The sequence below is a fragment of the Balearica regulorum genome, chromosome 3 (genome assembly GCF_011004875.1).
Source record: "Balearica regulorum gibbericeps isolate bBalReg1 chromosome 3, bBalReg1.pri, whole genome shotgun sequence".
NCBI classification, from domain to species: Eukaryota; Metazoa; Chordata; class Aves; order Gruiformes; family Gruidae; genus Balearica; species Balearica regulorum.
The window spans coordinates 69,874,705-69,893,344 of NC_046186.1; positions in this window are offsets into that span (position 1 = coordinate 69,874,705).

An 18,640-nucleotide genomic window follows, 5' to 3' on the forward strand; every position below is an offset into this window, starting at 1 on the left:
GCCGGCGGGGCACGGGCAGCCCCCCGGCGCGGTCGCCCTCCGCGTTGAGCGGAGCCCCCGCCGGGGCGCACCTGGTGCGGAGCGGGGCCTGCTCGCCCCGTCGCGCCGCTGGAAGGCCGGGGAGGGGGGGAGCGCTGGGCGCGCCAGCAGGTCTCCCCTTCCCTGCGGGCGGCACTTAAAACTGAAGCGCTTAAAATGTTCCCTTCCCGCGCGCCGCAGGCATCGGTGGCTCACCAGAGAGAAAGTACCGGGAGAGACTGACTGCGCCGGCTAAAGACCGGGGCAGGGGGGAGATCAGTACGCGACTGATGAACGTAAAGAGTCAGGGATCTTGACAAAACGATGCCCTCTGTGATTGTAGAGATAGCTAAGCCTCGTAATAAAATGTGAACTGTACGGCACCACGCGGGGAGGGGTGACTGAACAGAATTATCCTTTAGAAATGACCTGAACCTCACAGATTCTCGGGATTTTCAGAGGACTTTCTGCTCCAGAGCTCCAAGGATGCTCTCCCCTAGACATTGATGTGATTGTTATTGGATGAGATAACACAGATAAGGAAGACATCCAAACCATTCTCTGAACTGTACATGCATTGTACCGGGTACTTGACTGGCACACCGCTTATTTGCATCAGCAGATTTCTGTGATCAGTTTGTTCCAGATGAGCACAGAGATGCATCTCCAGGACTGCCTGCTGGATGGCTGATCATTAATTACTAGGACCTAGCTCTTTTACTATCATCTCATCGATGAAATTAGAGGCACTCCTTGGTAAGGCAGAACAAGTACCTCCTACTGAGCAGGAAGGAGATAGAGTGGCAGTGATTGCTCCTGCTGCCTCATCATGGACACATGCTTAGTATTTGCTCACCTCCCGCTACTTCAAGAGTGGTAATGGCAGAAATGGAGAAGAAGCAAGTTGCACCCTGACAGAAAGATGCAAAAACCCCAGGCATTTTAGTCTGAGGAGTTCCTGTGTTTCCGTGCCACAAGCAAAGGCAGCCAGTGCCGATCAGGACAGGTAACAGCGGAGTTAGACCACACACTTCCAAAGTGTCTCTGATCATCAGCAGTGGAAAGGAAGAATAGGGAATGGGAAAGGAGTGGCACTGGACTTTGAGAGGGGTATAGATCTGGGTAATCGGTATTCCTTTTTTCAAGTTATGTACTGTCAAGTCTTACCAGGCATACAGCCGAATGGAAGAAGATCAAGTAAGCTGTTAATGGGCATTTTTGATAGATAGTGGCCAGAGAATATTTTCAGCATCCTTTATTGATAGGAGAGAGCCGTTTAGCATCATATTCAGAAAAAAAGAGCTTTAGAATAGGAGTTACATTGTCACTGGAAAAAAAATTGTGGACAAGGGGAAATGAAAGCAAGAACTCAGAGGTATCACATGGTCAAAGTCACTGCCTCTTTATCCCCTTCTGAAGTATAGCATGTTTAGTCATACACAGAGGAGGAGGAACAAGGCTTTAAAACTGGGCCATTCTCAAAGACTTTCATCTCTGGGTATGTGCGTAGCGTGCAGGAGCCTCTCTCTGTGCTTTGCCCTTTGTTCCACCAAAGCCATCAGAAGAGTTTAATGTAAGCCTGGACACAATTAGTATTTAGCCCTTTGAATATACCCGTGCCTGGCTGTGGAAGGGATGGGGAATATGGAGAACAAAAATCAAGGCTGCTAGGAGATCCACTCTGTATCTTGTGTTACAGACAGATTTGTATCATCCTCGCTGTCAGAAAGACCTTTGGTGTATTAAAAATGAGCGTCTTAATAAAACCTTAAAATTAGGTGCCCAGGTAAATCTAGTGTTATATACAAGTCTTTATTATTAAAGAGAGAAGAATTATTATGCCCGATTAAATCAACCTTTTGGCAGGTGCAGATGAAATCTTGGGCTGCAGAGAGAACTGGCAAAAAGCCCTGGGAGTTGAGCCTGTTTAAGATAGGCCTCATTAAGCAAAATTTCAAGGTAGGGGAATGATAGTTAAATGCACCTCTTTGTGAAGTTATTACAAGTGTTATTTCTCAAGGACATAGGCAATATGCAATAAATCTTTACAATAATGCTTTCAGATGATGAAGGACATTTTAAGTATAATAATGCATGAGACCCTTTCTTCAAATAATTTCAGATAATGAAGGTCTGCGTAGTCAAGATTCTGCTGAAAAGGTATTTGTGAAGTTGCAGACCAGTAATTCCTTCCTCTGGGTAGTAATGTAGTGCATGTAGAAAAGAGAAATACATAGCTTTGAGACATGCACATTTTAAATGGATGCCTCAGCATCAGGTTGGGGTCAGAATCACAACCTCCATCTCAAATCAGATTTTTGCTTGTCTCTTTTCTGCCAAAGCACTAGCAATAGGAAAGTTTCCAGGGCTGTAGCTACAAATGGATGGACTGAAGACTTGAGAAAGACTTAAGACTTGCAGAGAACTTTAGGATGAAAATAGTTTGGCAAAGACTGTCCTAGGAGTTGGTGAGGTCACTCTGGTGCGGGTATATGTATATCTATCTCAAGAGCAAACCCAGGGTTTCATGTCACGCATTCACTTCAACAGTCTGTCCATGAGTCCTAAACTAAATGGAAACCATGTGCCTTGCTTAGAGTCTAGTTAAGAAACAGAGCTGAGAGATGGGTTGTTGTGGCTTGGCACTTTGTAAAGATGGCCTGTATACTAGTATCATGGTGGTGTGACCTATTTCTTCTAGAGGCAGGAAAAGAAGGGGTCTGGAAGCAGGCTGTGCTCTCCTTCAGCCTGCTGGTGGAAGTATTCCCTCTCCTACCAGTGTGTTACCTAAAAAGCCTGTGCTGCATCCATCTGAGCAGAGTGAGGAGCAGGAGAAGTTATGCAAGAGAGGAAAGAGGGCACTATCTCAGTAATCCCAGAGCCGCTTGCATCACAGCCTTCAACCGGTTCTGAAGTCCTCCAAGGACACATCCTCCTTTCTCCTCTCAAGGACATCCTCAAGGTGATGTAGTGATAATGTCTTGGTAGCAGCATTGTGAAGGCTATTTTAAATAACATATACCATACCACCAGGCTGTATGATCAAGTCTCGGGTTTGGCTGTGGTTTTGGCAGAGCCCAATTTACCATGCAATGTAAGGAATGTGTGGCATGGAAAATGCTATTTAAGAATTTACAGGCAAGTCTGCTAATTAATATTAACATTTCAGTTGCCAGATGGGCCAACTGTGGTCACATTGGCCGATATTTTATCTACTGTAGCTCAGATAATTCCTCTATGTCTTGTTTCTTCTTTAAATCGTTTACCCAAAATCACCCTGAGATCAGCATGTCTCCATCTCCGTAGTTTCAGTGCAATGTTTTATCCAAAACTTGTCTTTCTTCCCTGAAGTAAATAAATCCTCCATTATTCAATATATAGGTATTTTAAGTACAATTTTTATATAATGATGCTACATAATTCTGGAGCTTAGACATAGGCTACAGAATTCAGCTGATGACAAATACACATAATCTAGAATCATAGATTTCAACACTTTTTTCATATAACTTCAGGATTTGTAAAAATGTTTAGCATTGCCCTATGTTCTTTTGAAAATTCTGCTCCTAATCTTCATAGACAATGAAAATAGTTGTGTGGATTTTGGCAGCAGGAGCCCAAGAGCTAACCAGCCAAAGAAGAGGTTAGGGTAAATGCTGGTGGCTAATGAGAAGAAATGCAGAAGCCAGGGTATGGAGCAATTGGGAGGAGGGAGGTAGTAGTGAAGGAAAGACCCAGGACATGAGAGGCTTGGGTAGGACTGTAGTGTGCCTTAATAAAAGGGAGATGGACAGGTCCTAATGGAGTCAAAGACAAAACCAACTCAGTTTAGGTGTCTAGTACAAGGCAGTGTCAGTGAGGTTAGATGTGAGGTAGATCATTGGTCTGACATAGCAGGGCTTTTCCTTTTCTCTTACAGGTGTTTAGCTGTGAGGGAACAAGGTGCTGACTTGGCGAAATGACAGTTGTCTTGACTTCTGGCATAAAATCTGTGCGCACATCATTTTAAGTGGTATGTTTAGAGTGGACTAGTTTGGCTATAGTAGCTATGTGAGGACTGATTTTTGGAAATGAGGGACACCAGTGCCAACAGCCCGAATAGCCTGGAGGGCTGTTGTGAATTCTGGGGTGCTAGGAATATGTGACGTGCTTGCAACAGTTTGGGTCCCTAAAATTAATTGAATGCTTTAACAATTTTGATATTAACATTTTTGCCTCATTTTCTAGCATATGGATAATAATAATGTATTAACAACTCATGTGCAAGGCTGGTCTCCAGTCAATTATCTTTGTAGGAAGTAGAAGTTTCTGTATTCAGCTTCTTCCTTCTTCACATGGAAGAAGCAGTCTCAGTCATTTGCATTACTTCTGTATTAGTGACCCAGGTCACCTGTATCTCCTTGCTAAGTTGTGCTAGTGACTCTTCAGATAAGGGTAATCTGCAGGGTGGCAAATACTAAATCCATTAGTTGAAAACAAATGCTTTACGCTCCAGGATCTGTGAGTTCTTCTGCACTTGTGAAAAAAAAAAAAAAAGTATCTTCAAACTTTAATAAGTGTAGTTATGAGTGACAGCTTTTGTGTTTGTATAACAAGTCTGAAGGGCATCGTGGTTTGGGGATATAGACATGGACTTCCTAATCTGGCAAGGCTACTAGGTAGATTCATTAGTGTTTGTTAAGGACTCTATTAACAAAACTATCCTTGAAGAAACTAATAATTTTGCATTTGCTGAATTGGAGCTACATATTGAATGAGAAGAATGAAAGGTGTTCTGAAAAATTACTGCTGTACTGAATGACATAAGGGTGTAGAGGTAGTTAGTATGTGATATAATTAAACACTACAGCAAGGGGAACACTTACATTCATACAATCTTATGTTTTCTAACTCTTGAATATTTTGACTCTGCAAGTTTAATTCATGGTCATTGGTTAGCCTTTCCAAATCCAGTAGCTCAACAGGAGAGACTGCTGGAGCTCTGTGCCCTCCAGTCCAACCAGTAGCGAGGATGGACTTGTATTCCTAATAGTAATGCACGCAAACACCTGTATAGAACCCACGCATAAACATATACACAAGGCTGGCCACACAGACCAGCAGACACATACTCAGCACTCACAGAAGCACAAACGGCACCAGTGGCCTCATCCTGTTCCCCTCCCTGTCTGTTCAGGGGGAAGGTCTGCTAGTGGGAAGGTATATACAGGTACACCATGTGGCTCTCCTCAGTGATCAGCTGGGATCAGACACTCAGTCTGCCCAGTAGCTGCTCCCTGCATCCCAGCTGTTGGCACCTGGACATACAAGCCCTGAGGCTGCAGCACTACTCCAGTTGCTGATATGTACCCACTTACAGAGACCAATGCACACATGGGGACACAAGCTAAGGTCCCCTAGGAACGCTCCTTAGACTCTCAGTCTACCCAGTAGCTGGCCTGGATCCCTCCCTTTCCTCACCTGTGGTTCCTCCCTTAAGCATCCAGTGATACATTTTGTGCAATCCCAAAATGCTCCTCCCCTGCATCCCGTACTGTGTCCCATATCCCTAGGTGGTGACACGCCTCAGTCTGTGAAGTGCTCCAGGAAGCTGCTCCCCTAGACCCGTGGTGCTGGGTGTCAGGCCTGGCCCATGGGGCTGAGGTTCTCCTGCGACAGCCCGGGGCCAGTCTAGGGAAGAGTCTTATTTGTCTGATGGCATTATTGGGGTTCCCCCACCTGCCCTTGTGCCCCAGTGCTCCTTCCTGTGTGATGAGGTGGGCCTTTGATGGGCTGATGGCTCCTGTGATGGCCCCTGGACTAGTCAGGACAGAGCATTATTTAGGCTCCCCCACTTGCTGTTGTGTCTCTGTGCTTTTGCATGTGTGCAGACACACAGAGCACATAACTTTGGCAATCTCACTACTGAATACTGATTTCTCTGATGTGCCAGAAAGAAAGCATCAGACATATGCAAAGAATGCACCTGTTGGAGAAATACTGTCCACAAAGAGACTGACTCCTCTAGCCACTGCAGATGGAAATGTAGGGAAAAATGTTTCTGTTGCGATACAATTGGCTTTTGCTGAAAGAAGGAGATTCAAATGGGCAATATATATATAAAAAAATATAGTTTTAGGAAATCCTCAGAAGACACTAGCAAAGTACTTGTTATGGCCCTCACGGGTTCCACAATGCATTTTGAAATAAACAGAAGACTCTGAGGAGCCACCATAAATTGACCTGTATAACTTCTAAATCACAGTTTAATGCTATTTTGGTAGCACTGAAAATAGAGCATTATGTATCATTAAGCAATTGCCACCCATTATTTGTTTAATGAAATTAAATAATAAAATTTTGCAGAATAAAGAGATGAATTTGATTCTTGGAGTGGAAAAATAATAGTGAAATCACTACAGAGTGCACATGGTGATGCCTAGCTTTTCAATTTCTCTGATTTCATTTTGAGAAAAAAAAAATCATTTCAGAATTAAAAGGTGAGAGAAAATGTTGATTATATGTTTGAGAATTTTCCAATGTGTGTTTTGGTTAATTTTAGAAATAGTTAAAAACTACAGAATTTTAAATCTGACAATCTCTACTTATTTTCAAATGAGGAAATAGTCTCAACTGGCTCCTACGTGAAGTGTGAGCTTATGATTCTTTCCATAAACTCAACTCTGGGATCTTGTTGCCTGACATGTTCATTAAACTTAACATTTCATTGCCTCTACCTGATCACATTTCTGAAACCTTTAGCTGGGCATCCTTTATGGATATTTTTTAAGACTGCCTTACAAAGGAGTAGATGAGGAAAAAGCTAACCTGTCTCTCAGTACTTGTGCAAATGCTCAGGATGGTGCCAGTGTCCTAGATCGCAGATATCATAGAATATCTGAGGTGAGGAGGCCCTTCTGGAGATCATCTAGTCCAACAGCCCAGTCAGAGCAGGGTCATCTACTGCAGGTTGCTCAGGGCTGTGCTATCAGATTTTGAGTATCTCCAAGGGTGGAGACTCCACAACCTTTTTGGGCAACTTCTTCCAGTGTTCAACCACACACAGAGTAATGAAGTTTTTTTCTTATGTTCAAATGGAATTTCCTATATTTCAGTTTGTACCCATTGCTGGCTCCATCCTCTTTACACTGCCCCATCAGGTACTTGTAGACATTGATAGATCACAGAATCATAGAATGGGCTGTTGACTTCTAGAGGACTGCTCTAGAAGGACACTACAACAACCTAGCAACAACTAAAAACATCAGTGTGTAATCAACATTATTCTCATATTAAGTCCAAAATGCAGCACTATACCAGCTACTAGAAAGAAAATTAACTCTATCTTAGCCGAAACCAGGACAGTCCTCTAGCTTAAAGCCATTACCCCTTGTCCTATCACTACATGCCCTTGTAAACAGTCCCTCTCCATCTTTCCTGTAGGCCCCCTTCAGGTACTGGCAGGCTGCTATAAGGTCTCCCCGGAGCCTTCTCTTCTCCAGGCTGAACAATCCCAACTCTGTCAGCCTGTCTTCATAGAAGAGGTGTTCCATCACTCTGATCATCTTTGTGGCCCTCCTCTGGACTCGCTCCAACAGGTGTGCTTCTCCCATGCTGAGCAGAGGGGAAGGATCACCTCCCTCAACTTGCTGGTAATGCTTTTCCTAATGCAGCCCAGGAGGCTGTTGGACTTCTTTGCTGTGAGGACACATTATAGGCTCATGGTCATAGTCAACTTGCTGTTTGCCAGGACTCCCAGGGCCTGCTCTGCCGAGGTGCTTTCCAGCCAGTCGGCCCCCAGCCTGTATTGGTGCGAGGAGTTATTCCTTCCCAGGGGCAGGGCTTGGCATTTTCCTTTGCTGAACTTCATGACATTCCAGTTGGCCCATTTCTCCACCCTGCTGAGCTCCCTCCAAATAGCAGCACAACCATCTAGTGTATCAGCCACTCCTCCTAGTTTTGTATCATCTGCAAACTTCTTGAGAGTGCACTCTGCCCCATTGTCCAGGCCATTAATGAAGATGTTAACCAGCACTGGCCCCAGTATTGACCCCAGTGGGGTACACTACTAATGACTGGTCTGCAGCTGGACTTTGTGTTGCTAGTCACAACCCTTTGAGACCAGCCATTCAGCCAGTTTTCAGTCCACCTCACTGTCTGCTTATCTAGTCCATACTTCATTAGTTTGTTAGGATGTTATGGGAAACAGTATTGAAAACCTTGCTAGAGAAAAGATAAACAAAATCCACTACTATCTTCTCATGCACCAGGCTAGTCAGTTCACTGTAGAAGGCTATCAGGTTGGTCAAGCATGACTTTTCTTTTGTAACAATCTATGCTGAATACTCCCAGTCACCTTCTTGTCCTTGAGGTGTCCGGCAATGGTTTCAGAAAGATGTGCTCCGTCACCTTCCCAGGGACTGAGCTGAGCCTGACCAGCCTGTCATTACCCAGATCCTCCTTTTGCCCTTCCTGAAGACAGGAGTGATGTTTGCTTTCTTTCAGTCCTTTGGAATCTCCCTTGATCACCACGATCTTTCAAAGATAATCAAGAATGACTTCACAGTGACAACAGACAGCTCTCTCAGCACTCCTGGGTGTGTCCCATCAGAGCCCATGAAGTTGTGATGTCCAATTTGTTTAAATGTTCCTTAACTTGATCCTCCTCCAACGAGGGTAAATCTTCCTTGTTTCAGACTTTATCAAGGGACTTGGGCCTGGGATTGCTGAAGGGCAGTTTTATCTGTAAAAACTGAGGTGAAGAAGGCATTGAATATCTTGGTCTTTTCCTTGTCCTCTGTCACCAACCCTTCTGCCCAATTAAGACATTAGTCTGCCCACTAATCCTGACCCATAAGCTTTCAGCTGGTTCCTCATCTATCCCTAGGCAGAGTTCTGTGCATTCCTGCTGCTGTCTCCCTTCCTTGCTGTCCCAGCCTGTCCTTCCTAAAGAGCCTGTAGCCATCTCTTGCAGCTCTCCAGTCACGTGAGCTATACCACCTTTTCCTTGTGATCCCAATGAGATCATAACCCTGAAGCAGCACACAGACCTCTAATTCCTCCTGTGTCCTCCCCATGCCACATACATTAGCGTACAGGCACTTCAGAGGCGTCCAGTCATGTGGGTTTTCAAGAAGAGGTGTTAGTGGCTCCCCCACCATACTGTCAGGTAGGCACTGGTTTGTTTGTGTGCATACCCTTGGGGTGGGCCCCCTTCTGCCCTGTTTTGTTAATTATCTCCTGTTCACATCATCCCGCTCACTTTGCTTGTTGCCCCAGTCCACCGTTTCCTCTCTCGATTGTTGGTCATCCACTCCCTCCGCAACATTCCTAGTTCAAAGCTCTCCTCACTGGCTGGCCAGCCTGTGGGCCTTTGCCCCACTGCAGGTGGATCCCATCTCTTCCTAGCAGTTCTTGATCCTCAAAACAGGTCCTATGGTTGTATCACCCTTAGAGCCATGCAGTGACTCATATTTGGTATGCTTCAGGTCTCCCCTGGCTGCTGTGGTGCAGGGAACAAAACTGTAGAGAGCTAATAAAAATAAAATATGAGCTGCACCTTCCTGTCTTTATAATATTTCACAGCTTAGAGAAAGAAAAATAAGATGCCAAGTCTGAATAACTGTCTTTCCTAATGATAATCTCAATATTGGGATATGAATCTCAAATTTTTGAAGTTTAGGTAGAGCACATATGGTAGCTTGCTCTCAAGGCAAAATCATGATCTTCAGTCCTCAGGAAAGCCAGCTGTAAGCTTCTAAGGTTGGAAAACTGAAAATATTTAGATCCTGGCTAATGAAAAGATGGAAAGAGAGAGGAGGAGACAGGATTTGATTTAAACAGCTGATTAACTTACCCCTGGGGCAGGTCCCCTGTACCACTAAGCGTATTTATCTTTGTTGACACCTCTTTTAGTCAGATTCTCAGCTTTGTCTTTTGGCATGCAACAGTGAAGTTGCTCTTTTTATCAAAAGGTGGGGGGAAGTCCAAAAAGTACAAGCAGTAAACATCAGTGACTTCTGTCACAGTTATCCATACATCTTTTCATAGAGAATTTTCAATGTCTCACTTCTCAGAACAAGTCTGACTTGGGAAATTACTCCTCCCTGTGCTGGCCAAGATTAGAGTATCTGTTACTCCAATCTTAAGTTTGTGCAATTTAAGAAAAAATATATGCTGAGTTACTTTAAAAAGCCCCCTAGTGAAAACAGCCTAACCATATGAGCTGAAACCATCATGTTAAAATTAAATCTGCAAGTTGCCTCTGGTTATCAAAGGTATTTTTGTTTTTCAGTGGGAGGAATTGTTGCCCCTTTAAGTTGTAAGAACAGTATTTTGCTACATTTCAATGAGAGAACTTAAAAACTAATGAGTGGCAAGGCTTTGACAAATTTTCTTTCCCTTTTTGATAGTGACATCCTGGTGTTATATGTATTGCAAAATGCATGCTGCACAAAACCCGATTGCTGCTTCTTTGTGTTATGATGTTCCTACTTTATTGCCTTTTTGCTGCTGTTTGCTCTCAAGGGGTGAATACACTGAGACAAGATGAAAGTGCTGAAAAAAGTGTGTAGCTGAAGCCGACAGATGACAGCACAGCGTCAGTGACTTGTTTGAATCAGAGATGTACACTTTGCCTTCTGGGGAGTTATTTTGCAACTGAGAGATACTTTAAGGGTTAGTTAGATTTAAATATTAGGTCTTCAGCATCCTAATGGATTATCATGGTAATGTCTCCCATAAAGGGATACATTGTTTTTTGTGAGCATTCAATGGGAGTTTAGTTCTCTGTGTTCTTCTGGAAGGACCGCCAATTGTCTTTAGTGACCTTCATTTAGGTTAGTGAGTTCACTCTTTCTTGTCTTCAGTCCCTTTAGATACTCCCTTAGTTTCAATACAGTTTACTTAGGAGTTGTGATGTGTCTTCAATGAACTCAAATTATAATCCTGTCATGGACAAAAATACCAAATATCAAGAGGATCTCAGTCAGCAGGACATCAGCGTAGTTCAGGCTCTGTGGTTCAAAAATATGAACCTGTCAGCTGTTCCTTAATTCTGCAGAAATCTGAAATCCATAGACACCTAGATTTTTACCTTCAGTGTTGCTGAGAAACTCTTTGTTTATGCTTAGATGAACTTCCGCCTCCAGAAAAGGAGGATGATTTTTTTTTTTTTTTTGTAAGGGTACGGGCTTTTGGGAGATATCTGGGCTTTGGGGAGACTTCTGGTCCTGCTGCAAGGATTGTTTATGTATTTTATATTAAGAGCTAAATACAATATGTTTCTTTTTAGGAGGAAGAGAAGGTTTTTCTCTGTGATCTAATTATTATAGATTTATGTGCTTACTTTCCTCTTCTTCATCCACTGAATCTTGAATTTTCTCTTATTGATCAGACAAGTTCAACAGGAATAGCAGGCTGCTTTCCAGAGGCGTTCATAGGGTAAAGGAAGGATTTAAAGCCATCTCTGTCATCATGCAGAATTACTAACTGTTGTCTAAAATCGGTCTCTCTTATTTTTGAAGACAAAACTGTCCTTTTCTAGGCAGGGGTCAGGAGAAGGAACAAGTGGAGGGTGATACCTTTTGTTACCTCCGAGTCACTAACAACGGCAGGATGTCACACTCACCTTTGTCGTCACCATTTCATGTTCGCTAACACAGGGGGTCACATCCTTGACAGGCGGAGTTTGGTGGATCTCATTCTGAAGTGCCTAAATCTGCTTATTTGCTGCACAACGAAACACAAACCTTGGACTCTATGTTCTCGATTTGAAAGCTGGACCAGCTGGCCAGCTAAGGACACAGCGGTCAATGCTGTGGTTAAGTTGGTGTTTTAGAGTTTTATGTATGTGTGAGACTTGCCTCTAAAACAGTCTTTTTGAGTTCAAATAAGTCATAAAGACCGTATTTTAAATTTCAATCTTAATCAAAGAGTTATGATCTCTTTTTCTTAGCATCACTGGAAAAGTTAAGAACACATTTTCCAGGGTTTTGTGGGGAGATATTACTTGTGTTTTTCAGATAATTATTGATTTTTAAACTCTACAATGATACTTTGCATTCAGATAGCTTCTAATACAAGAAGTCAGTGGTAATACAAAATGGTCTTTATATATTTGTTCACACACACCAGCATTTTATTTTGATATCAACAGATATATGCTTGCTGTTAATTTAAAACATGAAAATAAACTTCCTCAAGCTTCTGCCATTCAGAAAATCTAAAGAAATAATAGTGTTTCAGGCTGTTCCACTGGGGAACTGTGTATACTGTATAAAGTTGATAGAAGATTTCAACAGACTAATAAAAAATTATATTAGATAGACTGTAAATTACTATAAAGAGAAGCAGAGAAGAGATGAATTTCTTGGCTCAGCTTATGGACCTTAAATCCTAGAAAATATTTTCTAAGGAATGTGATGTTTCTTAACAAAGAGTAAATGTTATATTTTAGGAAATTTTTGTCTATTATTTTCTTTTTTTTTTTTTTTTTCAGGCCAAGTTGAATAAAGTATATTAAATGGGGAAAAAGAGAGAGAGAACTGTTGATGTGCCCTTCAAATACCCTGCTGTTCCCTCATGAAAGCATAAGCCAGAGCTGAGACACCACTGGAATGATCCAAAATAAAAATTCAGCACACCTCCTCACAGCCTTTATCTCTCTATTCTTCCACATGCAGAGGAAGCACGCTTCACCACCATATCTACAGTAATTTGTTGGAAATAATTTTAGAGGCTTATATAAATCATGAAAGCAGTGTCCTTGCAACAGTTGTTGCAAAAGGCACCAGTAACAAACCCGACTGGGAGCAATTACCTACAGGTATGCCATGGGCTTTTCTTTTCAAACCTTTCTGCAGTAACTGATATTGTAAGGTGAATTAATCTCTCTTTTGTCTTCCCAGTAAGTATCAATTAGTGTAAAAGAAAGCCCTCTGTTTGCCAGCTCATGACAGTAATTGTTTCCTGCTTGATTTGTCTGCTATGGCAATTAATACTCAAAATACTCCTTGAAACACTTGTGTGCATTCTTTCTGTGGGCAGTGTGCCTTGCTTCTTTCAGAACTGGTCTGGAAGGCTGCCTGTTTTCTGTAATTGAGCACTACACTTTAAAGCTTGCACTTAACAGATGGAGACCAGAAGGCAGGAGCAGGGTTAAAGACTAAGCAAAGACATGAACAACAGAAAAGGAAGAGATAAACCAGAAAAGCTTGAATTCCATGAAGAGTCTGATGTCAAACTTTGGCTTCTCATATGCGCCAGGTGCAGTCCTAGAACACCTGCAAATAGCGAGGGAGGCCAATTCTTGTTTTGGGTGGTGGGAACAATTGCCTTGAGATGCAACACAGCTCAACTTGAGTTCATAAGGGTCAAGTCATCCGCTTAGCCAGAAAGGGTCAGTTTGACCAGAAGGTTTAGATACACAACCACTGATTCACAAACTCTTTCCAAAATGTAAAGTTCTGCACTTCTATTTGTCTGCCATTTATCACTAGATGCTAAATATTTTGTACTTAGAGTGTTCACTGGAATAGGAACTAATACTAAGGTTCACCTCAGGAAGGAAAGCTCCTTAACTGCTGAATTGGTAATTATCATTGTCCCTTTGCTCTGGCTAAGTAAAGGATTAATTATCCACAGCAAAGTGGAGCAGCTTCCAGAAAAGAAAGGTCTTTCACTTCATCTTTTTTCTCAGTCTCCCCTGAACTATCATCTGTTGTTTAAGCACTCTGCTAAAAATTGTGCTTAAGTCCTTTTGATCTCATGAGAGATGTGAGCTCGTGTGCAGGTGTTCTTGTCCTTGAAGTCTGGGTTAGGATGTATGAGGGAAAAAGTGTCGCAGCAGCAGCTATTTATGAAGTGACATGGAGATGGGCACCCAGCAGTGGAAGAAGAAGTTGTGGCTGTGATTTCAAACTGGAGGGAATCTCCCTGAAATGTAGGGTAAGGGAACTTAAGTACCAAGGAGAACTGCTGATTTGGGTGCTCAAATTCCCTTTAACATTTGCAAATGCCTGCTGTAAAGAAATCCTTGGGTTTGAACTTAGCTCACCCAGTCCTGTATAGATGACTCTTGCCAGATAGTAACATTGTCTAAATAGAGCACCTGAAGCAGAGTGCTGATGTAGTCTCCTGAGTTTCAGGTTTGGATTTATGGCAGAAAACGCAGCACTTCTGAATTTGCTTACTTGCATTCATCCTTGTCATACCTTTGATAAATGTTCAAGATTGCATCTTACAAGTATTGTATCTGTACATAATGCGCCAAAGGAAGGCACTTAGACTTCTCCACTTTTCTTGCCTCAGAAAGCAGAACTATCTTGGGATGATCCTTCTTTCACCTGTGGCTGGCCAATTCATGGGCTGAAGAAAGAGGTGAACTGTTGTAGCCTTGTTCCCACACTAATCCATTCTGAATGATAAAAGGAGACATTGCAGGAGGACAAAGAGTTTCCCTGGCTAATTTTTGTAGGACAGATACACCTGGTTAGCTTATTTCTTTGAAGCAAGTACAAGAGACAACTTACAAACAGGTAGTAATCTTTCTTGATGCCACATGGCATAGGATTTCAGTGGAACATGAAGATGTATTATTGCATTCAGAGTACCATAAGGTAGTTGTGATGTGAATGTGTGCAAGCATGCATAGACTCTGCTCAGTGAATTATTAAGCCTCTTTATCAAATGCATAACAGAGTCAGCAAACTACACAACTTGTCTGAGTCATAGTTTTCACATTTGTATGGGAGGAATAATAGTACTACTTATAACAGGATGAAAGGTTGTAAGTATGTCCTGTATTTATTTATTTTTAAGTGACACAAAAACTAAAATTTGAAAGAAATATTTGTTTCTGATTTCTCTGGTTTATGTTTTGTCTTCCTTTTCTATTTTCTGTTTATTTACAAGTAGCCTGCAGTTACTAAAAAGAGAGCATAGGAGATGATTCATTTCTAAATAACCTCAATAGTAGAAAGAAATCAACTTCAAGTGAAGCTTTCACACTTATGTGTATAATAAGCACTTGTAATTTCTCATCAGTTAGTGATTACAAAAGCTAATTCACAGTAGGAGATGACATATAGGAAGATGACCTTTAATTTGTTACTAAGATTCTGGATCCTAGCATCCTAGCAGCCACTGGCAACAGAAAGGTGTCCTGTTGGGGTACACTGACATTTGAAGTGAAAGAAAAAAATAGTCTTCCCCTCCCCCCCTGCCCCTTTGGATTGTAGAAATGATCGTTTATGGAAAGTTTCATGGTTTCAACTGTTTTAGAATATCTTTTATCTCTTTGATTTTTCCTATGAAATATCTGTAGTCTATTAAGTTGAGATTTCTTGTAACCTCTGAAGTGTGACTTTGATGTTGTCTTTGCCTGGAAGAATTAATAGAGCGAAGAAGTATGTGCATTTTTGCCTGAGGTAAATGGGAGCACATATGGGGAATGGAATGGAAAGCTGCGTGATGGATGACTAAAAATATGGATGTCGTAGTTGCATATATTTTTGGTTTTAAATGTTTTTATGTATTTGAGGTGCTTGAAATTATAGAATAGTAGTATCTGTGTTAGTCTTATTCTTGCCTGTTTTGGGTATGCTACCCTTAGCATCACATTCAAATAGCAAAACTTTTCCTTTTGTGCCATTATCTTTAGGTATCATAAATCATTTAATCAGAAAGAAAACTATGGGACTAATTTGGCTTTGGCAAGTAAGATATAATTCCACTGAAATCTGTGGAGCTGCACAGGGCAAGAGGAACTTGAGGAAAGACTTGTCAGTTATCATTACCTGAGGGAACAGATTCTGTCTGGTATATTTATTTACTTAGACTGCAAGTTCTGGAGGGAGAAAGATCTTCTTTTTGCTATAACTGTGTAGAGCACCAGGGCAAAGAGTCATGGAGAACGAGGTCACTAGAGCCTTGATCCCGTGGAGCGGGGCTTCCAAGGAGAAAGGAAACAGCAACAGGAAGCCCTTCACCTACCTGGCAGTCACACCACTTCGCGCTGCAGCCATGTCAGGGCCCACAAGTTTGGGAGATTGTACAACAGCCGTAGTTGATGGAATAGCTACCACGCAGTGATAGCAAATGCTGCAGGAGGTGGAGGAGAGAAGCAATGGATGGCTCTTTTTGGCAGAATTGTTACTGCAGCAGTACTTCAGAAGGAGCTTGGAGGCACTTATATTACTAAAGGATCAGCTGTCCTAACAGGAGAGAAAAACGAGTTCCTGACTTATGTGTTCATTAATGTTTCAGTGGATCCACTGCAAAAGGAAGCTTTAGCCTTCTAGAATAAATTGCTACTGAATTCCCTTTGTTTTATTTCAAAGTAATATGCTGTCATTTCTCATTTCCTGTTGAAGTGTTTATATACTGTCAGATAATTTCTTGGTTCTCTCTTGTAAGCTAGTACATTTTACTGAGGAGCTGAAGCATCCATTACATCTTTTATATATCTCAGAAGGGTATTACAAAGTTCAATTAACATTTGAGAAGTGTTCTGCAATCCTCAGATTACATGTACAGTGGAAGCACACAAAATAGTTATTAACCATTGAATGCATAATTTTTCATGCGTATATATCTTTCATCAAGTTACTCTTGGGTAGAAGTGTTCTTGGTTAGAAGGCCACTTGAACTTGTGCAGTGGTACTGGCTAAACATAGTGTTAGGGGGTGTGAGATTTTTTTTCTCATTGAGATTGCTCACAATTGTAGGGACAGTGACAAATCATTGTTCAAGACTTTATTTATATAAAAATCTTAACAATTCTCAGTTCTGTAACTCGTAAGAACCTATGAAGTCAGTGTGAAAATAAACACAAAGGAAAGGAAGTCTAGAAGGCAGGAACCATGATCCTGCCACTGTGAAGTTTTCAACTGCCATGCATGACTGTCTTTGCAGTCCCCACACCACTTCTAAGGTCAAATAGAGTAACCATGGTAATTAGAACATGAATTTAGAGTTCAGATCGTCATTGTAAGCTTGCCCTTTCATATAGCAGATTGTGGGAGGATGGATTGCCAAAACCTTGAAGTTTCATTAGTCCTGGTATGAATCATTTGCACAGAAGAAAGACTAAAGTCAGTCCGCCCTCTTTGAATGAATAAAGTTTTTTTGTATACAAGTATGGTGAAACTGGTTTCAGAGCACCCCATGATTCATGCTTTCCAATAGCCCACTTGATCAGTCAGGTGGTCCTTCTGATGGAGCTCTTGAAACGCAAGCACCCAGGACAGCATTGTACCATCAAATGCTATTTGGTTTTAGAACATAAGCGCAAAATAAAATGTAAGCAAATGCATACAGTCCTTCAGCTGTAATGCAGAAGAATTAATTGCAGCTAAGAATCTGGCTCTAACAAATAACTCAGCAAGGCAGTGAGTGTATTTCTTTCCTTCCAGGTCCTGCTAGGAAAGTTTTCCATTGTGCTTGAGTAACATAAGAGCGTAGCAACTTCCAGTATCACTTTTCTTATGGCACCTGCTGTTATTTCAGCCTAGCCATAATGAAATTTTCTTCCTGCTAGGAACTGAAGAAAGACTCCCAGCTCTGCAGGATGTACAAGAGGGACAGAGAACAGAGCTACAGTGGGGAACAGTATTAGTTAGTGACAGAGTGGGAAGTACATTGAATTGTGTGCAAGAGGATTTCTCTCTCCTGAGGAAGCTTCTGTCTCTCTGTTGACTGTGTGTGTCCATGCTGGACTGTGCTGGACCTCAAAATCCCTAACACAGGTGCCTCTGTTGAGTCCCCAAATGTAATTAAAATTAATGAAGACTTCAATTTCATTAATTCCCTTGTGATAACTTGCCCATGAGAACGTCATGACCTATGTTACCCTGGGATAAGCTGAAATAATTTTTGTTGACTAAAATAATGAATTTTTCAGGCTGAGGCAACAGAATTTTGACTTAAGTTTATTTATTTCTTTTCTTCCATAGTGTTGTAAGACAGGAAAGAACAGCTTTTTTGCTCTTTTGGGTGTAAATTGAGGTAGGTTTGCAGGAGCCTGTGGACTTGTGCCTTTTCAAGACAGCTGGTGCTGTATTCTCTTGAATTCATTCTGCTTACAAGTTTTCCTTGTAAGTTTGCGGTATAATAAAGTACCAACTTTTTTCCTTTGGGATAGACTCCGGTCCTTGTTGTTACAGCCCTGGAGAGGGGGAAAGGGGTGCAGGTGAGCTGCAGCAACTGAGTGGGAGTGATTTGGGTCTTACCATCTGTGTGGATCTGAGAAAGGAGTGGGGGAGAAAAGATCAGTTGACCTGATGTAACTTGCTGATAAAAGGAGTTATTTGCTACTCTTTGCTTCTGTTTCCAGACACCAGTGCAGGCACAAAGGGATTGAACCCTGAACTGGGGCTGGGCACATTCCCTGTCTGGTCCCTTACCAGACAGCAACTTGCTGCTGGGTTGGTCAACATACATTCAGATCCTAAGCTGTGCCCTCACTGCGTTTGGTGCCCACTGTACCACCTGCTTCTTTTGGCAGGTACACTTGGAAGGTGTCAGGGCTGATTCCTCAGTTGGTACATATTGCTCTACATTTTCTCTTTTTTTTTCTTTTTTTTTTTTTTTGTGGTTTTCTATAAGCAATACTAGTAATTAAACCAAAGTATATTAATCACCA